This window comes from Felis catus, chromosome B3 (genome assembly GCF_018350175.1).
Source record: "Felis catus isolate Fca126 chromosome B3, F.catus_Fca126_mat1.0, whole genome shotgun sequence".
Lineage (NCBI taxonomy): Eukaryota > Metazoa > Chordata > Mammalia > Carnivora > Felidae > Felis > Felis catus.
Genome location: NC_058373.1, coordinates 130233433 through 130256030, shown reverse-complemented (window position 1 = coordinate 130256030; position 22598 = coordinate 130233433).

The window sequence follows — 22598 nt, the reverse complement described above, 5'->3', positions numbered from 1 at the left end:
GTCATTTACAGCAACTAAATTTCTAAGGCTTACCGAGAATAATGCATTTAGATTAAGAAAACAGACATTCGAACTAGGGGAAATTATTCACAAAAGAGACTAGCCTCTAAAAGAAGGTACAGAGGGAAGTGGAGAATTCGCATGGGGTCATTTCTGTATGTGAAGTGAATGTTAAAGCAGTGCATCTCCTATGTCATCCTGTTCAAAGACATAACCCAACTTGAATCTGTGCTAAACATATAGGTATAAATTGAAACAGGTCAAAGGGAAGAGAAGCATGTGAGAGTCTTTGTTGTCCCATCTTCTGAAGAGCCTGTGAAACATGAACTGCATGCAAGACTACCTTCTTATCTATTCATGTAGAATGTCCTTCTGATCTTTCCAGGAGTTCTTAACCTGAAGCCACAGAGTGAAATCTATATTCAAGGCAAATATAATACCTTTTAGTTCTGAAATGTTTTCTCTTATCTCCAGATTTTGCACATAGTGGTGTTGGATGGTTCTGGTTCAAGGTCTATCATGAGGTTCTATTAAATATGTCAGCCGAGAAAACAGGTATCTGGAGGCTTGATGACTGAGTCTTAAGAATCTTCTTTTAAAATGGCAAAGGAGAGGAACAATCATTTTTCCTCTCCCCCTTTAGACTCCTGGCTTTTACACCACTCTGTAATAAAAGACCAACAGGAGAAAACCAAACAGAAGTTTAGTAACATGTACACTTCCTGTATATAAGGGAGAGACTCTGGAAAATTGGCTAACTCTTTGGCCCAAGCCACCACCTTACATACCTGGTCCAGCTAAAGAAAAAAGATGCTGTGGGTTATGGTGTACAAAAGATAGTTATGGGAGCTTATCAAGGAAAAAACAGTAAATAAGGGTGTGGTTGTTATAGAGATATAAGTCAGCTGCCTTCTCCATTGATAAGAATTTCTAGAGATTTGGTCACCCCCTTCTTCCAGAAACAGTGAGGGAAACACCCCTACAAATGGAAATTTCCCTTACACAAGTACATGTCTCTTTCAGAAGAGTAACTTCTACTGGGTTTTGAGAGATTCTTCTATGGCTGCTGTTTCTTAAAAGTAATCAGCTCAAGATAATATATATATTTTTTAATGTTTATTTATTTTTGAGAGAGAGAGAGGGAAAGACAGAGTGTGAGCATGGGAGGGGAAGAGAGAGAGTGAGACACAGAATCTGAAGCAGGCTCCAGGCTCTGAACTATCAGCACACAGCCGATGCAGGTCTCGAACTCACAGACCTCGAGATCATGACCTGAGCCAAACTTGAACATTTAACTGATTGAGCCACCCAGGTGCCCCTCAATCCAGAAAGTTCTTAAAATACAAAAACAAAGAGGAGATATCTAATGTTTATTTTTGAGACAGAATGTGAGGAGGGGAGGAGCAGAGAGGAAGATACAGAATCTGAAGCAGACTCCAGGCTCTGAGCTGTCAGCACAGAGCCAGATGCTGGGGTCGAACTCATGAACCACAAAATCATGATCTGAGCTGAAGTCAGACACTCAACAGACTGAGCCACATAGGTGCCCCAGCTCAAGATAATCTTTATACCAAAGAAGAATATGTTGGGGTGACATCTCCTTCAATGGCTAGCTTATTTATATGACTAACAAGTTGGTATTGGCTATTGGTAGGAGGCCTCAGTTCCTTGTCATGGGGACCTTGCAAAGGATTACTTGAGAGCTGACTTTGTGGTAAGCCCATTCTAGAATAAATGATATAGGGCAGATCAAGTAACAATATTTTTTTGTGATCTCACCTAGGAAGTCATACACCATAATTTCTGCAATATTTTATTGGTTGCACAGGTCAGTTGTATTCATTGTGAAGAAGACCTCATCATGGTGTGAATAACAGGGAGTGAGAATGATTATGGGCCATTTTGGAGCCTGTATATCACAGTGGGTTAACACATCAGGTTCCCATGGTGTATACATGTGTGTATACATAGGATACTTTTTCAAAGTAAGACAACTCAACTCTGTTCATATGCACTTTTTAAAAATATATAGAATTTACTGACTAGTTTTCTGATAATAATAATACAGTACTCAAAAGAGTACACGTGGATACTTGCGTTAAGACAAACTTTTGGTCAGTAAGTTATCATTGACCTTACACTCTGTACATGTGGTAATTACCTGTGTGTGTATATGTGTGTGTTATAATGCTTGGATAACTTTGCTACAAAATGGAAACTATCCCACTATGTAACTCATCAACCATTTTCACTTAAAATCCTATTTTAAAATAAAAATATAAGTAGATTATAGCTCCCAGTCCCACTCCCCCTTACCAAAAACAAAACAAAACAAAACAAAAAACCAAAAACCAAAAAAACCTCTTGAAAAATATAAAGAAAGATGATTAGGGATATTTTCTGCTCAATGATTTGTGGTGTATGGTATATATATATATATATATATATATATATATATATATATAAAATCTTATAACATAAATATTATATATATGTGTGTGTATATATATATATACATATATATGTGTATATATATATTTGAATAATTATCTTCCTTTTAATGTGATAAAGACCATACAAGAGAGACTACTTGAGTATTGGGAATTTAAAAAAAAAAAAAAAAAGAAGAACAGGGGGCAAATCTTGTCAGTCTGGTATTTAATTTTACATTTAACAGGAAAAAATGAAATAGATACAGTATCTCTTTCTTTATCAGGAAGAAATTACTGAAAAAAAAATCTGACTTCAGACCAGGAAACATATGCCTTATGCTAATTTATCATGTATTGCATTTTTATATAGTTGTTTTTGTTTGTTCTTTAGTATGTTTCTGTGTGTAATTTTTTTTTCAAGGTTTTATTTAAATTCCAGTTAGCTAACATAAATGTAATATTAGTTTTAGGTGTTCAATTTAGTGATTCATCACTTACATACAACACTCATTGCTCATCACTACAAGTACCCTCCTTATTCCCCATCACCTATCGAACCCACCTCATGCCCACCTCCCCTCCAGTAATCCTCAGTTTGTTCTCTATAGTTAAGAGTCTGTTTCTTGGTTTGCTTCTCTTTTTTTGCCCTATGTTCATCTGTTTTATTTCTTAAATTCCACATATGAGTGAAATCATATGATATTTGTCTTTCTCTGACTGACTTATTTTGCTTAGCATAATACTCTTGTTCTCTCCATGTTGTTACAAATGGCATGATTTCATTCTGTTTTATGGCTGAGTAATATTCCATTGTAACCATTGGTTAAATACCTAGTAGTGTAATTCCTGGATCATAGGGTAGTTCTATGTTTAACTTTTTTGAGGAATCCCCATACTGCTTTCCAGAGTATCTGCATCAGTCTCTGCATTCCCACCAACAGTGTAAGAGGGTTTCCTTTCTCTGCATCCTTGCCAATACCTGTTATTTACTGGATTGTTAATTTTAGCCATTCTGACAGGTGTGAGGTGATATCTCATCATGGTTTTGATTTGTGTTTCCTTGATGATGAGTGATGTTGAGCATTCATGTGTCTGTTAGCCATCTGGATGTCTTTGGAAAAGTGTCTATTCATGTCTTCCACCAATTTCTTTCTTTTTCTTCTTTTTCTTTTTTTTCTTTTTGTCTTCCATCCATTTCTTAACTGGGTTATTTGGTTTTTTTGGGTGTTGAGTTGGATAACGTCTTTGTATATTTTAGATACTAACCCTTTATCAGAGATGTTATTTGCAAATATTTTCTCCCATTCCAGCTTTTAGTTTTGTTGATTGTTTCCATAATTGTGCAGAGGGTTTTTATCTTCACTTCAGCAATCAGACAACAACAACAACAAAATAAAAGGCATCCAAATTAACAAGGAAGAAGTCAAATTTTCACTATTTGCAAGAGACATGATACTCTATATAGAAAACCCAAAAGACTCCACCAAAAATTGCTAGAACTGATACAGGAATTCAGTAAAGCCACAAGATACAAAATCAATGTATAGAAATATGTTACATTTCTATACACCAATAATTAAGCAGTAGAAAGAGAAAGCAAGGAATCCCATTTACAATTGATGAAAACAATAAGATACCTAGGAATAAATCTAACCAAATAGGTAAAAGATTTGTAATTTGAAAACTCTAAAACACTAATGAAATAAATAAAAGATGACAAAAAAGAAATGGAAAAACATTCCATGCTCATGGATTGGAAGAACAAATATTGTTAAAATGTTGATATGCCCAAAGCAATCTACACCTTTAATCCAATCCCTATCAAAATACTATTAGCATTTTCCACAGAGCTAGAACAAACAAGCCTAAATTTTGCATGGAACCACAAAAGACTCCAAATAGCCAAAGCGATCTTGAAAAAGAAAAGAAAAGCTGGAGGCATCACATTTCTGGACTTCAAGTTATATTACAAAGCTATAGTGATCAAGACAGTATGGTACTGGCACAATAACAGACGCCTAGATAGATCAATGGAATAGAATAGAAAACCCAGAAAGGAAGTCAAAACTGTGTGGTCAACTCATCTATGACAAAGCAGGAAAGAATCCAATGGAGAAAAGATAGTCTCTTCAACAAATGGTGTTGGGAAAACTGTACAACATGCAAGAGAATGAAACTGGACCACTTACTAGTTTTTTCAAATTTTTTTTTAATGTTTATTTATTTTTGAGAGAGACAGAGACAGAACACAAGCAGGAGAGGGGCAGAAACAGAGGGAGACACAGAATCCAAAGCAGGCTCCACGCTCTGAGCTGTCAGCACAGAGCCCGATGCGGGGCTCGAACACACAAACTGTGAGATCACGACTTGAGCTGAAGTCAGATGCTCAACTGACTGAGCCAACCAGGTGCCCCCAAACTGGACCACTGTCTTGCACTATACACAAAAATGAATTCAAATTGGATGAAAGACCTAAACATGAGACAGGAAACCATCAAAATCCTAGAGGAGAACACAGGCAACAACCTTTTGAGTTTGGGTAGAACAACCTCTTACTAGATATGTCTCTCGAGACAAGGGAAACAAAAGCAAACAGGAAGTATTGGGACTTCATCAAGAGAAAAAGCTTCTGCACAGTGAAAGAAACAATCAACAAATCTGTAATTCTTAAGTCTTTATCTTCCTTGTTCTGGAGAAACAGTCTCTATCTATCTGGGTCCGCAATTTTGATCTCTTGCTAATCGTGGGGGACCTCTTTGAAGTAGCCGGTCCTATGTGGTATAAGATAACACTATTTCTAAATTCCAACAGGAAAATGACAAAATAAAAATTATGATGACTAAAAACTAAAGTTACATTTCATTTGGTGACCAAAAACAATGAAAAGAACTTTATAATGCCATTATATTTTTGTGAAAATATTTTAGGGCCAATACTAAGTATTTACTACATGATCTTATGCTTTAAACAAACAAAAAACAAAGTAAACAAAACCACCATAAGCAAAATCAGTGCATGTAAATAACTCTGTTTTTAAAAATGTATGTTTTGGTAATTCAGTAAGTTTTAAGTGTTTCAAAAGTCAGGAATATGTTGCATGGGCCCTAAATTTTAAACTCTAAGAGTGAATTACATTATGTTGTAATACATGGTACTCTTCATTGGACACAATTTGGAATAAAAACAAAGGATGAAAATTTTCCATTAAAGTTGACATGTTTACATCCTTTGTACATTAATTGCGACCAACTGTCATTCTTAAGATATCACAAAAGTCCCTCAGTGATAGAAAACAAAGTTAGCACCAACTACTTTCCTATATTTTAGACAAAATAAAAAGTTATCATTTATAAAAATAAAACCTCACTGTTACTTCTTACGTGTTATCAGTATGTGGTAAGGCTAAACGATTAAAATAATATTAATGTACGATTTTAAACACAAGTACAAAGTTGTAGTGCACAGCAGATAACTGATACATATTTGTGGAATAAGTACATGATTTTTTTTTCCAAAAATATCTTGATTTTGTTTTCTTATTTTAAAATCACTTCCAAATCCAGTGTTAATTTGATGCAATATTAACTGCATTGACAATAGCATTATTTGGTGAATTAAACCTTAGAAAGCATATTAATTTGTTGTATGAATAAATGAGATTATTATTTTCTTGCATTTTATGACTTTGGGAAGATGACCTTGGAGAGTTTAAGAGAATATGGTAATGATATTAGCTGATCAGCAAGCCTATATTTTTTCTTATTGGTCCCAGAGTTAGACTATATCTCCCAGACTCCTTTGCAATTAGGTCTAACCATGTGTCTGAGTCTACTCAATGGTTAGTTCATATGTGCTGTTTCTAGGACTTTCTCATAAAAATCTCCCAAGTCCCTCCTACCTTACCTGCCCTTTCTTTCTTCACTAGCTTGGTGATCTTGGAAACCATTTGTTAAGACAAAACCTAAGTCAAGATCTAATGTTGGAATCACCACTTGGACTAATTAGGAACCTAAGTTAAATATCATCTGGGTGAGGTAAGAAGTAAACAGACGTGGTAAGCCTCTGACATTTGAGGTTCCATCTGGTAGTGCAGTAAGCAAGTCCCAAATCAAATGTTTTGCGGTTTTTTGTAGAGCTGAAAGTAAGTTAGTAAAAAGCCAGGATTAATGATTTTCTGAAATGTGTTTTCCTTTATCGAATCCAAATTCAGTTTAAATTAAGCTTATAAACCTCTGTTAAGTTTTACTGAAATATTAGCTGAAATGAAATGGGATGGAAAAACATGACCTCTCTCTGGTAGGATGCACATCAATGTTAATATTATGAAAGATAACTGAAGCCATTGATATTTACAGTATTTTCTCCTATTTAAATGGGGCCAAAATAATATGGGAAGGAGAGATTCACTGTTCTTTTAGCATCTTCAAAGTAATGCATGCACTTTAATTTTATATGTATATATTTTTTGCATGACAAGAGGCTTAGAATTATAGATAAGGATAGGAATTAAGATCTATGATTACTTGGAGTATCTACCACCAGATAATGAAGATAATCTCTACTACATTTTGAAAACATTGTGAAAAATTTTAGCTCACCACATTGAAGCTAACTCAAAGATATGCACACTTACTCAGAGATATATATATATGTATATTATAATAAAAATAATAAATACAAGAATATATGCATATAATGTATATAATGATTATATATTTAAATAAAAATTATTAATGATTTTTATATAGTCATATATATAAATTATATATACAAATAATCAAAGGCATAAGATTGAAGTGTTTTTGCTTCTAAGACACCTTCAGATTTATTTTTTCTCTGACATCTTATGGTAGACTAGGCTGTTGGTTCCCAGACCATCTCCACTCCCCAGGTCTTCCTTGCTATAAACCTCAGTTTTTCTCAGTTACTAGGCTGAGAGTCCTTTATCTGAATAAAAATAGGCCCTTCCCTTTTTCTATCAGAGCGTTGAGGTATTAAGAAGTCAGCTGGAGAGATTCTAGGGAAGATTTTTCTTTCCTGATAAAAGAGACTCATGCAGAGAAAATCTCTGCTGAGATCACTCCTTTTCTTTCTTCTTTGATTGAAGTTAAAGGAACACAAGACTTGGAGATACGACACCCAACTAGCAAGCTCCACGGCAAGGTCAAGAGAACTACAGAAAGGCCATCCAGAGCTCCTACTGTGTCAGTACTGTGTCCGTGGGAATCAGTGCTAGCAACTGCTAATGTTGGGCTTTCAGATATTTCGAGAGGGTCCCTGAAGTTTAATGCCACTGGAGCGAATGTGATTGGTGCCCTGCCCGTGCTCTCTACTTCAGAGTGCAGCAACTTGACTTGTAATTGACTGCATCTGTATTCTTCCCCCCAGCATTTTTTTCAGTCCTCCAGAGCCAGCTTTGTCCACCAATTAACAAACCAGAAGTATTCAGAGAACAATGTTATCTCCACCTATATAAAAACAAACCTCAACCAAAAAGCCAGAAGGCAGTTGGTATACAAATATGTCCCTCCTTGAGTGAATAACATGGTTTACGCCAGTACCCAGAGATCCCCGCGTGGCTAAACTCCAGAGATGCGTATTGGTATCATTGCTTGATAACAATCCTTATTGGCTCATTCCATCCTCCCATCTGCTTTCCTTTACTAGTGTTTCTTGGGATCACCTCCAAAATAAATTAAGCGTACTCTAATCTTTGCTTCAGGGTTTGTTTCTATGAAAATCCAAACTAAGACAGCTTATGTGAATTGAATGTAAAAGATACACATCTTCAATTTGATTTTCTTTGTTGAATTATAAATATAAAGGATTATTCTAGGAGTTGATAGTATATATAATACGATATGTTAGATTTCCTCTCCTTATATCATTTTTGGTGTGATTTGATCTTCACTGTTATCTTGCTGTGTAAGTATTCTTTTATCAATATAAGTGAAGGTTTTGTTTCAAATAGTATTTGGTTGGCATTCTCCAGTGAAACTTTCCTAATTAACTGCTAAACTATCTTTGAAAGAAAAAAATAAAAGAAAGGACATAAGAAATTTTTTAAAAAATGGCAAAGGACAAAACTTTACTTACTTCCTGACCCTTACTTCCTGACCCTTAGAAAAATTGTCATGTAGTACAAAACATAACAATGAATTAAAAAATACAATAAAAATGTTTTTTAGGGCTGCCATACAAAAAATTATTACAAATTTCGCAGCTTAAAACAACAGAAATTTATTCTCTTATAGTCCAAAATAGATGTCGACTTGGTTGGCGTTTTTCTGGCCCTGAGCGAAAATCCTTTCCTTGCCCCTTTCCCCGCCTCTAGAAGTTGCCAGTGATCCTTGGTGATCTTTGGTTGATATGCCTGCCTCAGTTTCCCCTGGCTTCATCTCTGAGTTGCAGTATCTCAAATATCACTCTTTTTTTCTACTCAAAGGATACCACTTACTGGATTTAGGGTCCAGTCTAAATTCAAGATAATCTCACCTTGAAATCTTTGACTTTGTTACATATGTAAAGACCCTATTTCCATATTGACAGGTACTGAGGCTGAGGACTTTGACTTAATTTTCAGGGGGATATAATTCAACCCACTACAAGGGTTAGGATCAAAAAGAGATACATGAAAACATACATACAGTAACAGAATTTAAAGCTGCATCTGAGGCAGAAAACAGCTAGATACAGTGGGAGATCGCATCAGTGAACATATGATGAATAAGAGAAGCTCAGGGGCGCCTGGGTGGCTCAGTCGGTCAAGCGTCATACTTCAGCTCAGGTCATGATCTCCCGGTTCCTGAGTTCAAGTCCCACGTTGGGCTCTGTGCTGACAGCTCAGAGCCTGGAGCCTGCTTCAGATTCTGTGTCTCCCTCTCTCTCTGTCCCTCCTTCACTTGCACTGTGTGTGTGTGTGTCTCTCTCTCTCAAAAGTAAATAAACATTAAAAAAGAAAAAAAAAAAGCAAGAAGAAGTTCTCCCAGAGGAGGGAAAAGGACAAGGAACTTAAATATGATTGAAAGAAAGAAAGAAAGAAACAAAATAATAACAATAATAATAACCATAAAGGAAAGCCAGCCACTGAATTATAGGAGGATCTGAGGACGAGTGCAAAAACCCAAAACGATCGAAACAGAAATGATCCTCCTAGACAGAGCTGAAGAATTTTCCTAGTTGAGGAAGACTTCTAACTGTTGCTATGCTGATTGAAATGCCTTCTTGTGAGTCAGGAAGAATCGGTTTGGAGAAAACCACTTCTTTCATGAAAGGTGAAAATAAGGTTCTTTGTAAATATCTATTCACAATACCAGAAATATAGCAACAAAAGCAAAATAGAATTCAAATAAGCTGCAGCTTTCTTCTATAGAATATTAAATGCTGAAAGACACTAGAGATTTGAGGGACAAACTCTGTGGCTAAAAGACTTTTCCTACTAGCCAAGTTGCACTGTAAAGAAATTAAAGGAATCTCAGGACAATGATAATAACTGAACAGTTTCAGACATAGTGGTGAACTGTTACCTAGCTTCAGTACATTTAATCCCCACACCAACTTTATGGGTTAGGTAATATTATCCCATTTTTCCAAGGGAGCGATGTAAGACTTAAAGAGGTCAAGAAATTGTGCTTATAATTAATGTTGTAGGTTATTGGCGTAAGGAAAATTAAGGGAATTACTTCTAGCACGTAACCGTTTTTAAAATGCTTCTTAAATTATGCAATATGGACAAATAAAAATGGATAATAATTTTAAATTCAAGACCTGCTGTTGATTACCAAGATCAATGGTGTCATCCAGTGCTGATAACTAATTATAAATGTCAGCTTATATACTTGAAAGAGAAGATATAAAATGAACAAAAATATTATCGTAACCATGCTAAGAATCTATATCCTAATTTTAAAAAGGATAATGGTGAATTGAATATTGCAGTTCAGATTTAAATTTGTTTTTTTAAATTTTTATTTATTTTTCAGAGACAGAGAGACAGAGACAGAGTGCAAGCTGGGGAGGGGCAGAGAGAGGGGAAGACACAGAATCTGAAGCAGGCTCCAGTCTCTGAGCTGTCAGCACAGAGCCTGACATGGGGCTCAAACCCTCAAACTTGAGATCATAACCTGAGTTGAAGTCAGACACTTAACGAATTGAGCCACCCAGGAGCCCCTACATTTCAGATTAAAAAAAAAAAGAAGCTTAAAGGTATCCTGTTTAACATTTAGTTATAATAGAAAGAGAAAAGGTAATGCATACTTATGAAAAACAACAAGAATTACCACTGGACTTAAAAATAACACATAAATCTTCCAGTCACTAAAGAAGAGAGAAGCAAACAAAGCAAAGACCATATTGTTGGGAAATTTGGCCTTTTGGAAAAATTTACATTAATATCTCTTTTCATATTGAATAACAAGCAGGTGCAAGAACACATACACTCTCTTACATTCATAAAAGTAGAGGGATTAAAGAGTTAAATATAAAAAAGTTAAAGGACTAAAACATTTTTTGAGGAAAATATAGCTTAAAAGGTATTTGAACTTCCTATTCAGAAGACTTCTACAAGGTAAGTATAGTAGAAAAAAATGCAAGGAAAATAAAGGAAATCTTGAACACCAAGCAATTAGTATGTATCAAAAACTGAATAAAGTAAAAGGCGGTTAGCAAATTGGAAAATATATTTTCCACTAATATTGTAAGTAAGTGATTAGAACCCAAAATAAAAACTAAGTTCATGTATATTGTGGGAGAGAATATTTAAACTCCAATAGAAAAATATATTTCTGCCAAAAGTGATTCAAATAAAGTCAAGGTGGCCTTAATAATTTGAGGATGTCAAATTCAACAAACACACACCAGGATACAATTTCCCTTTACCAAATGGATAACAATCGGGGCACCTGAGTGGCTCAGTTAGTTGAGTGTCCAACTCTTGATTTTGGCTCAGGTCATGATCTCATGGTTCCTAGGATTAAGTCCCACATCAAGCTCTGAGCTTACAGTGTGGAGCTTGCCTGGGCTTTTCTCTCTCCCTCTCTCTCTGCCCTCCCCCTCAAAATAAGTAAATAAACTTTAATTAAAAAATGGATACCAATTAAGAGATATTAGTCAGGGTGAGACCATCTAGGAACTATCATATTGCTATGATAAAGTGTTTTCCATAAAGCAATATGATAATATGCAGTAAAAAAAAATTCAAAAACTTAAAAGGTTGACTTTAAAAATAAACTCAATCCTGTATCTAAGAATCTATTACTATGGGCACAATCAGAAACAAAATGAAGATTAGTTGCTAAGATATTCTTTTCTGCTCTTTCTTTTGCTCTTTCCTTCTGCCTTCTGCTCTTTATTTCCCTTTCTTTCTTTCTTTCCATTTTTTTTACTAATTTTTACTGAAGTAGAGTTGAGACACGTATGTACAATGTCATGATTCGACCTGTGCCTTTTTAAAAATAACAAACTATCCGGGAAAAAAAAGTAGTAGAAACATTCAATATATCAAGATGTCAACAGTGGAATGTTCAGAGTACTTTTCTTTTTCTTCTTACACTTTTATGTATTCTCTTGTTTCCAACCAGCAGGTATAATCATTTTAATCAGGTGAAAATAAGGTATTTCTTCCTTTTCCTCTTGGCCAAAATTGGTACAGTAACATAGCAATATATTTTACTTATCTTAGTAATATGCTAGTTACGGTGCTTACCGCTTGATGTAGATTATCTGAATTAATCATCACAGTAACCTAAGATATTAGATAGTCTTAAGGGGTGCCTGGGTGGCTCAGTCAATTAAGCCTCCAACTCCTAATTTCAGCTCAGGTTATAACTTTTCCAGATATGCCCTACTTGACTCCTCCCCTGCAGAGAATAATATATGATAGTGGAAAAAAATGTGTTGACTGGTAAATTCAATTAATTTCATCAAGTGTGATTTAACAGAACGTAAGTATCACAAGACAGGGATCATTTACTATATTGTGTGCTATATTGTATACAGGGATCATTTACTATGGTGGACTATATGGTGTACTAAATAATAAATATTTAGAAAAGAACCTGGCATGTAGTAAGTGCTCAGTAAATGCTGGTTGAATAAATGAATGACAGTCAGAAAGAGGCACAAAGCAATGGATAAAAGAGCATTAGAAAAATTAGGGTCCATTCATGCATTCATTCAGTATGCATTGAGTATCTAATATATTTGAGACAGTGAAAAATGCCCGGGCTAAATGTTCCCTTGAGAAATAATACCCCTACCTGAAGGAAATAATTTGATTTATTCTAGTGGGATTTTTATTGCAACTTATAAAACAAGGAAAAATACACCACTAGAAAATGATTTAACTTCTCTGCATGTTTCCCAACATAGGAGAATTTCTAAAAATATACATACCTCAAAGTTCAATGTATTTTATTTTATTTTTAAATGTTTACTTATTTATTTTGAGAGACACAGGGAGAGAGAGAGATTGTGGGGGAGGGACAGAGAGAGAGGGAGAGAAAGCATCCCAAGCACTGAGCTGTCAGTGCAGAGCCCAACATGGGACTCAAACTCATAAACCATGAGATCATGACCTGAGCTGAAAATTAGTCAGATGCTTAACCAACTTAGCCACTTATGCACCACAGTCTAGGTATTTTAAATGCAACCCCCCCCCTCCTTTTTTTGGAGAACTCATTAGGATAGATATTTCAATTTTTTAGGTAAGCTGAGATTGTCACTCTAAGCTTTGTGGTTATTTCTGTGAATATATTTTTGGCTTAGACTTTTTTTATATGCTAAAATTTATTAAATTACAGGAGAAATATATAGTACCAGCACTTTTAATACGTTTTTCTATAGTAAAAGTTAACTTATTCCCAAGCCACAAAATATTTTACTCTAATGCTGATTGATGCTACAGTGAACGTAGTTATACACTCATATTAAGACTGTATTTAATATGATCAACTCACTTTAGAAACAACATAGGATTGGCCAAGAAAAGATGCCATTGTCAAACAATGCAAATGGATTTCGTCCTCCTCGTCTTAGGAATAACTATCTTTGAGAGAGTGGATTGGGTTGTGCTAGTCAAAAAGGGCAGGCTTTGTCCCTGTTTCATTTTGACAATGAAGAAAACGGACAAGAAAAGTGATGAAAACACATTAAAAGTGAATGAGCATAAACTGAAAGCTCGTCTAATGGAAAATTTCCTGCAATAAGAAAGTCTAGTTGAAATAATAAGCTATTGAACCTGGAAGGGGAAGAAGAACGTGTGGCACTTTTGGGAACACGGAAAATTAACTATAACATAATCCAACCAAAAGGAAGATGTTCCCAATGAGGGTAATCCAGAGCTGCTGTTTGTCTCTTTAGGTTTGACTACCATCAAAGTCACAGGAAAGATCTGTGTGCCATCTCAATCTGAAGACAATTTTCATAATCACATTAGAAGGATTGAGACTGGGAGTATATGCATGGAACCAACTGCCATAACCTGTAACTGTCTCAGTAGCACAAATGATGAATAAGTCTGTCGCTTCAACTTCCTTTTACTGTCTGCTCTATTTAATTACCTGTGACACATCCTTTCTGAGATGGCCCTTGCAAAGTTATATGCAAAGGCAAGTTCACTCGTTTCACATTTCCTGAAGAAAGCCCTTAAATCACAGCTTTTAAAAAAGTGGTCTAAGTTGATAGTTTTGACAATTTAAGAATATCAGTAATGTTGAGATTCTGAAATTGGTGAGGCATTACTATTTGCTTCATGTGAAAATGACCTTTCAGATATGAATATCATCCTTAAGACTTACCTGGCCTATTAAGGATGATGACACACATTACAATATTTTCTTCCATAAACTTCAGCTAACAATCATGAATAATTAGGATAACATTCTGAAGAATTAGCTTCCAGTTTCTAATTCTTTAGAAGAATTAGGTTTTCTAAAAGATCTGCAGATCTTTTAAAGTCCTGATAACATTTATCTTTATAGAATATATTCTGTGACATATTCAAACTTGCTATTTGGGAAAAGATAAAAGACATAGCTATTCCTTTTAATTGTTTACTGTAGTTTTAAGATTTTAAGAAACGCCAAATAGGATAAACCTCAGCATATCCAGCAAGATGCAACGAGATGGGTAAAGAATGAATGAAATAGGTTGTTAAAATCGTAGTATAACCCTGGAGGCCATAAGTAACCCTATGGTAACGGTCAACACATTTAGGTAGAAATGCACATATTCACAGACCCTAAAGTAATGATACATCTTGGCTCTGACAAGAGAAAGTAAAACTGATTATTTATAGGTTATGAATCTTGCTAAAAAAAAATGGACCCTTCGAAGTATCTACTATTTGAATTGTAGAAATTAACTTGATACTTTGGCAAAAAGAGTCTGACAATGACACAATATTATACTTGATCTTTTATTCATAGTACTAGGAAATGTGGTGAAAAGAATGATAAGCTATTAGTTTTATAGTAATGAGAGGTTATTTGTGATATAATACTCAAAAAATTTGAGAGAAGTAGATTAAAATTGTTAATTTTTTTTCTTTCGAGTAACATAAAGGTCAATATGACATGTTGCCTTTCCCTGTATGGATTGAGAATAGCAAACAATCCACCTATATTTGTTAAACAAATGTATTAATCCATGTATCCATTAAAAATCATTAAGCATAGGGGCATCATTAAGCATCTGACTTTGGCTCAACTCATGATCTCACAGTTTGTGTGTTTGAGCCCCACAATGGGCTATCTGCTGTCAGCACAGAGCTCGTTTGGATCCTCTGTCCCCCTCTCTCTGCCCCTCCCCCTACTCAAAAATAAATAAACATTTAAAAAATATTAAGTATCTACTATGAGTCAGGCACTATTCTAGGAGCTAGAGAATATTCTAGAGCTTACAATGTGAACAAGAGAAGAGAATCTTTTTTACTCATGTAAGTGGCATTCTAAAACAAGGAGGCAGACATTTCAAAAGCAAACAAAATACAGATCTTAGTAAGATACTAATGGCTGCTAGAGAGAAAAACTTAAGCCGGGAAGGGAGATAGTATAATGTTCAGGAGTGAGTTATTTTGTTAATCTTTTTAATGTTTATTTATTTTTGAGAGAAAGAGAGACAGAATGCAAATGGGGGAGGGGCAGAGAGCAAAGGAGACATTTAGAATCTGAAGCAAGCTTCCGGCTCTGAGCTGTCAACACAGAGCCCGACACAGGGCTTGAACCCATGAACCATGAAATCATGACCTGAGCCAAAGTCGAATGCTTAACCAGCTGAGCCACCCAAGCACCCCAGGAGTCAGTTATTTTGAATGTATTCTTCAGGTTGTCCTTACTGATATGCTAACATTTGTGCAGTGGCGGTAAGAAAACCACACAGCGGTCTGGACAATTTCATTGAACTATGAGGGAAATCAGTCTGCTCAATCCCCAAGGAGACTTTTATCTTAACTTGACATGTGTGGCTCAATTTATAGCAAGGATGACCCCGCCATGCCAGGGGGAGAGAATTCAGGATTTGTGTCTTCTGTCAACAAAGAATAATATGGTATCATGATCACATATGATATGTTGCACCAGCATGCACTTTTCTCGAAGACTTTGCCTACAAAAAATGAAGGATGTTTTGTCTTCTGATTGTAGTAAAACGTCATCAGATCCTATGGTCTAAATCATCACCTCTCCTGTGCTTTTGTATTTTTTTTATATTTTTAAGAAAAAGTACCAAGTCCACTGCTCCTTTCCTTAGAAAAGGAAGTGGTTTTTGTTTGTTTCTTTGTTTGGCGAGATACTATTGCGCTTCTCAAATCTGTGAAAAAAAAATATCATTTTCTTCACAAAGTAAGTAATGTAGTTAATGGGCAGAAAATAGAAAATGTATGCCACATTTCAAAATTTGACAGATATATTCAAATAGTACAATGCAAGGATGAAATGAGCCAAAGAGAATTTGAGGGTTTTGTTAGAAAATTTCCAGGTTGGATAAATTAAATTGAGAGAAAAAATAACCAATTTTATTCTTTTTGATTAAATATTTTGGTTTTGAAAATAAAGAAAAATCCTTGAAACTGAAATGACAGCAGCTTCACACAGTCGAGTAAGCTTTCTTGTAGAGATTTTTTTTTCTTTTTTTTTCTTTTTAAAAAATTTTAAATTTACATCCAAATTAGTTAGCATATAGTGCAATAATGACTTCGGGAGTGGAATCCAGTGATTCATCCCCTACATATAACACCCAGTGCTCATCCCGACAAGTGTTCTCCTTGATGCCCCTCACCCATTTAGCCCATCCTCCCACCCAACACCCCTTCAGCAACCCTTAGTTTGTTCTCTATATTTAAGAGTCTCTTATGTTTTGTCCCCCTCCATGTTTTTATATTTTTTTTGCTTCCCTTCCCCTATGTTCATCTGTTTTGTATCTTACATTCCACATATAAGTGAAGTTATATGAGTTTGTCTTTCTCTGACTAATGCCACTTAGCATAATACTCTCTAGTTCCATTCACATTGTTGCAAATGGCAAGATTTCCTTCTTTTTGATTGCCGAGTAATGCTCCATTGTGTGTGTGTGTGCATACATATATATATGTGTGTATATATATATGTATATATATATGTATGCACACATATATATATGTATATATATATATGTATATATATATGTATATATATATGTATATATACATATATACATACCACATCTTCTTTATCCATTCATCCATCGATGGACATTTGGGCTTTTTCCATACTTTGGCTATTGTTGATAGTGCTACTATAAACATTGGGGTGCATGTGTCACTTCAAAACAGCATACATGTATCCCTTGGATAAATACCTGGTAGTGCAATTGCTGGGTCGTAGGGTAGTTCTATTTTTAATTTTTTGAGAAACCTTCATACTGTTGTCCAGAGTTGCTGCACCAGTTGCATTCCCACCAACAGTGCAAAAGCGTTCCTCTTTCTGCGCATCCTCGCCAACACCTATTGTTGCCTGAGTTGTTAACGTTAGCCATTCTGACAGGTGTGAAGTGGTATCTCATTGTGGTTTTGATTTGTATTTCCCTGATGATGAGTGATGTTGAGCATTTTTTCATGTGTCAATTGGCCATCTGGATGTCTTCTTTGGAGAAGTGTCTATTCATGACTTTTGCCCATTTCTTCACTGGATTATTTGTTTTTCGGGTGTTGAGTTTGATAAGTTCTTTACAGATTTTGGATACTAACCTTTTATCTGATATGTCATTTGCAAAGATCTTCTCCCATTCTGTCGGTTGCCTTTTAGTTTTGCTGATTGTTTCCTTTACTGTGCTTCATCTATTGAGAGGATCATGTGGTTCTTATCCTTTCTTTCTTTTTTTTTTTAATTTTTTTTCTTTTTTTTTTCTCCAACGTTTATTTATTTTTGGGACAGAGAGAGACAGAGCATGAACGGGGGAGGGGCAGAGAGAGAGGGAGACACAGAATCGGAAACAGGCTCCAGGCTCCGAGCCATCAGCCCAGAGCCCGACACGGGGTTCGAACTCACGGACCGTGAGATCGTGACCTGGCTGAAGTTGGACGGTTAACCGACTGCGCCAACCAGGCGCCCCATCCTTTCTTTTATTAATATGATGTCTCACACTGATTGACTTTTTTGGATATTGAACTAGCTCTGCATCCCAGGTATAAATCCCACTTGATCATGTGAATAATTATTTTAATGTATTGTTGGATCTGATTGGCTAGTATCTTGTTGAGAACTTTTGCATCCATGTTTATCAGGGAAATTGGTCTGTAGTTCTTCGTTTTAGTGGGGTCTTTGTCTGGTTTTGGAATCAAGGTAATGCTGGCCTCATAGAATGGGTTTTGAAGTTTTCCTTCCATTTCTATTTTTTGGAACAGCTTCAAAAAAATAGGTGTTATCTCTTCTTTAAATGTTTGGTAGAATTATCCTGGAAAGCCATCTGGCCCTGGACTCATGTTTCTTTGGGAGATTTTTGATTATAAATAATTTTCTTTACTGTTATGGGTCTGTTCAAATTTTCTATTTCTTCTTATTTCAGTTTTGGTCGTTTATATGTTTTTAGGAATTTCTCCATTTCTTCCAGATTAGATTAGGTTGTGTATCGGAGACCTTTCTTCCTTCTTTAGGAAGGTCTGGATTGCCATACACTTCCATCTTATGACCACCTTTTCTGTAGCCCAGAGTTTTTGGGCTGTGGTGTTATCATTTTCATTGGCTTCCATGTACTTTTTAATTTCTTCTTTAACTTGGTTAGCCCATTCATTCTTTTTTTTTTTTTTAAAGCAAGATTTTCCCAAAGGGATTTTTTTTTTAATTTTTTTTTCAACGTTTATTTATTTTTGGGACAGAGAGAGACAGAGCATGAACGGGGGAGGGGCAGAGAGAGAGGGAGACACAGAATCGGAAACAGGCTCCAGGCTCCGAGCCGTCAGCCAAGAGCCCGACGTGGGGCTCGAACTCACGGGCTGCAAGATCGTGACCTGGCTGAAGTCGGACGCTTAACCGACTGCGCCACCCAGGCGCCCCCATTCATTCTTTAGTAAGAAGTTCTTTAGTACTCCAAGTATTTGCTGTCTTTCCATTTTTTTTTTTTCCTGTGGTTGATTTCCAGTTTCATAGTGTTCTGGTCTGAAAATATGCACTGTATGATCTCAATCTTTTTGTACTTGTTGAGGGCTGAATTGTGTCCCAGTATGTGATCTATTCTGGAGAATGTTCTTGAGAACATTCTGGAGAAACTATTCTGGAGAATGTTCAATGTGCACTTGACAAGAATGTGTACTCTGCTCCTTTCGGATGAAATGTTCTGAATATATCGGTTAAGTCCATCCAGTCCAGTGTGTCATTCAAAGCCAATGTTTCCTTGTTGATTTTCTGCTTATATGATCTGTCCATTGCTGGAAGTGGGGGGTTGAAGTCCCCTACTATTATGGTATAATTGTCAATGAGTTTCTTTATGTTTGTGGTTAATTGATTTATATATTTGTGTATATAAATATTGTCATAATTATATATATTATATGTTTATATATTTTTATATATAAAATTGATAGATCATCTTGATGGATATATCCCTTAATTATGAAATAATGCCCTTCTTCATTTCTTGTTACAGTCTTTATTTTAAAATCTAGATTGTTTGATATAAGTGTGGCTACTCCAGCTTTCTTTTGGTGACCATTAGCATGATAGATGGTTCTCCATCCCTCTACTTTCAATCTGAAGGTGTCTTTAGGTCTAAAATGGGTCTTTTGTAAACAGCAGATAGATGGATCTTGTTTTCTTATCCATTCTGTTACACTATGTCTTTTGATTGGAGGGTTTAGTCCATTGGTATTTAGAGTGAGTACTGAAAGATATGAACTTAATGCCATTGTGTTGCCTGTAGAGTTGAAGTTTCTGGTGGTGTTCTCTGGTCCTTTCTAGTATTTGTTTCTTTTGGTCTTTTTTGTTTTGTTTCATCTTTTCTCCCCTCAAAGAGTCCTTCTAAAAATTTCTTACAGGGTTGGTTTAGTGGTTGCAAACTCTTTTAGTTTTTGTTTTTCTGGGTAATTCTTTATCTCTCTTTCTAATTTGAATGACAGCCTTGCTAGAGAAAGAATTCTTGGCTGTATATTTTTCCGATTCAGCACATTGAATATATCCTGCCACTCCTTTCTGGTTTGCCAAGTTTCTGTGGATAGGTCTGCTGGGAACCTGACCTGTCTTACAAGTTAAGGACTTTTTTTCCCTTGCGGTTTTCACAATTCTTTCTTTGTCTATGTGTTTTGTGAATTTAACTATGATATGTCTTGTTGATAGTCGGTTTTTGTTGAATCTAATGAGAGTTCTCTGTGCTTCTTCCAGATTGCCCAATTTATTGGCATATAATTATACGCCAATATAATTATGTTCATATTGTTCAATTATATGTTCATAATACTCTTTATTTTTTGAATTTCTGCAGTGTTGGATGTGATCTCTCCTCTTTCATTCTTGATTTTATTTATTTGGGTCCTTTCCTTTTTCTTTTTGATCAACTGGTTAGGGAGTTTATCAATTTTGTTAATTCTTTCAAAGAACCAGCTCCTGGCTTCATTGATCCGTTCTACTGTTGTGCTTTTTTTTTTTTTTTTTTCTCCATCTTCTGCTGGTTTGGGGTTTTATTTACTGTTTTGGATTTTGATGTCTGTGTCTTTCCCCAGGTTAGGGAAGTTTTCTGCTGTGATTTGCTCACATAAATCTTTTACCCCTTTTTCTCTCTTTTCATCTTCTGGGACCCCTATGACTCAGATGTTACTCCTTTTTAATGAGGCACTGAGTTCTCTACTTCTTACATCATACTCTTTTGCCTTAGTGTTCCTTTTTTTTTCTGCTTCATTATTCTCCAGAAGTTTGTCTTCTATATTGTTAATTTGCTGCTATACTTCATCCATCCTTGCTGCCGTGCCTTCCATTTGAGATTGCATCTCAGTTATTGCTTTTTTAATTTTGTCCTGACTAGATAAAATTTTCCTTCAGCAGAAAGGGATTCTGTGCTTTTTTCAACTCCAGCTAGCATTCTTATTATCATGACTCTAAAGTCTGGTTCAGACATCTTGTTTGTGTCTGTGTTGATTAAGTTCCTAGCTGTCATTTCTTCCTGTTCTTTCTTTTGGGGTGAATTCCTTTGTTTTTTCATTTTGGGGGAAAAAAGAATTAACAAAATAAAAATTAAATTAAAAAATTAAAATCAACACACAAAAAATCAAATAAAGGAAGCTAGATCTTAGGTGTGTTTTGGTCTGGTTGTTGAACAAAGCTTGATATAATAGAGAAAAAAAGAGAAAGAAAAGAAAATTTTAAAAAGGAAAAAAGGTAAGATAATGTTTATAAAAAGTAAAAAAATGTATAAAATAAAATAGACTCAAATGAAATGAAGTAAGTAAAATAGACTTAAAAATTACAAAAGAAAAAAGGGCACCTGGGTGGCTCAGTCGATTAATCACTGGCTTCAGCTCAGGTCATGATCTCATGTTTTGTGAGTTCCAGCCCCATGTCAGGCTCTGTGCCTACAGCTCAAAGCCTGGAGCCCACTTCAGATTCTGTGTTTCCCTCTCTCTCTCTCTGCCCCTGCCCTACTTGCAGGCTTTCTCTCTCTCTCTCTCTCTCTCTCTCTCTTTCAAAAATAAATAAGCATGAAACAATTTTTTTAAAAAAATACAAAAAATTAAAAAATATAGTAGAAAAAAAATAAAGAAAAATCGTTTTTCTAAAAAATGGAAAATAAAAATAATTTTTTTCTTACTGTATCCAAGAATAAGAAAAGAAAAAATAATCAATAGATGGACCAGTTAACAGAATGAAATCTGAATGAAATTACACCCAGTTTCCCCTAGAAGTCAAACTAGGAAGCACATTACAGGTGAAGAGACTTGAGGTGTTCCTCTAGGGCTTGGTTGGTGCAGTTGGAAAGGGGTTGGTGTAACGGCTCCGTTTTCCACTAGGTGGTGCTGCTTAGCTTACTAGGGTAGATCTGTGTGGTGCATCTACACATGTATGCTCATGCAGGAGAGGTGAAAAAGGTCTCACCAGCTTCCCAGTCTCTAGCATCAGAACTCTGTGCTCTTGCCAACTGGCAATCAAACACCCCTCCTTTGTCTCTGGCTTCCGTGTACTCCCTGCTTCTACACTGTACATGTCCAAGCTGGCAGTTTGCTGAGTGGCACTTCCCTCCTGAATTTTATCTCAGATGAGGCTGTGTTTCCAAACCTCTCACTTCTGAGGACCTATAGCTTGAGCCTGCTCTGACCCTCTGGGGAGGGTCTCACCACAAAATGGCCAGGTGCCAGCCCACCTCCAGGAATGCTCACATGACTGTGCCACTACAGAGGCCCAGAGACTGGGGATAGGTGCCAGCCTGCCCCAGAAAATGTTCATGCAATTGTGTAGCAGCAGCAGTTCAGTGACTATGGTAAATCACAACCTGCCAGGCTTCACTGCACCCTGGCATCTTTGTTCCAACACACACAGACATGGCTGTAGTCTGGGGTCCACTGGGACCTTTGCCTGTGGGAAGGCTGCATGGCCTCTACCAAATGTCCTCCAAGCAGGGGAACTGCCTCTCCCGTGTGGCCGGAAGACCCCTTGGATCTCCCTCTCTGCTCCGGGGGTGATTCATCCATCCCATGAGAACACTGCCAGGTAA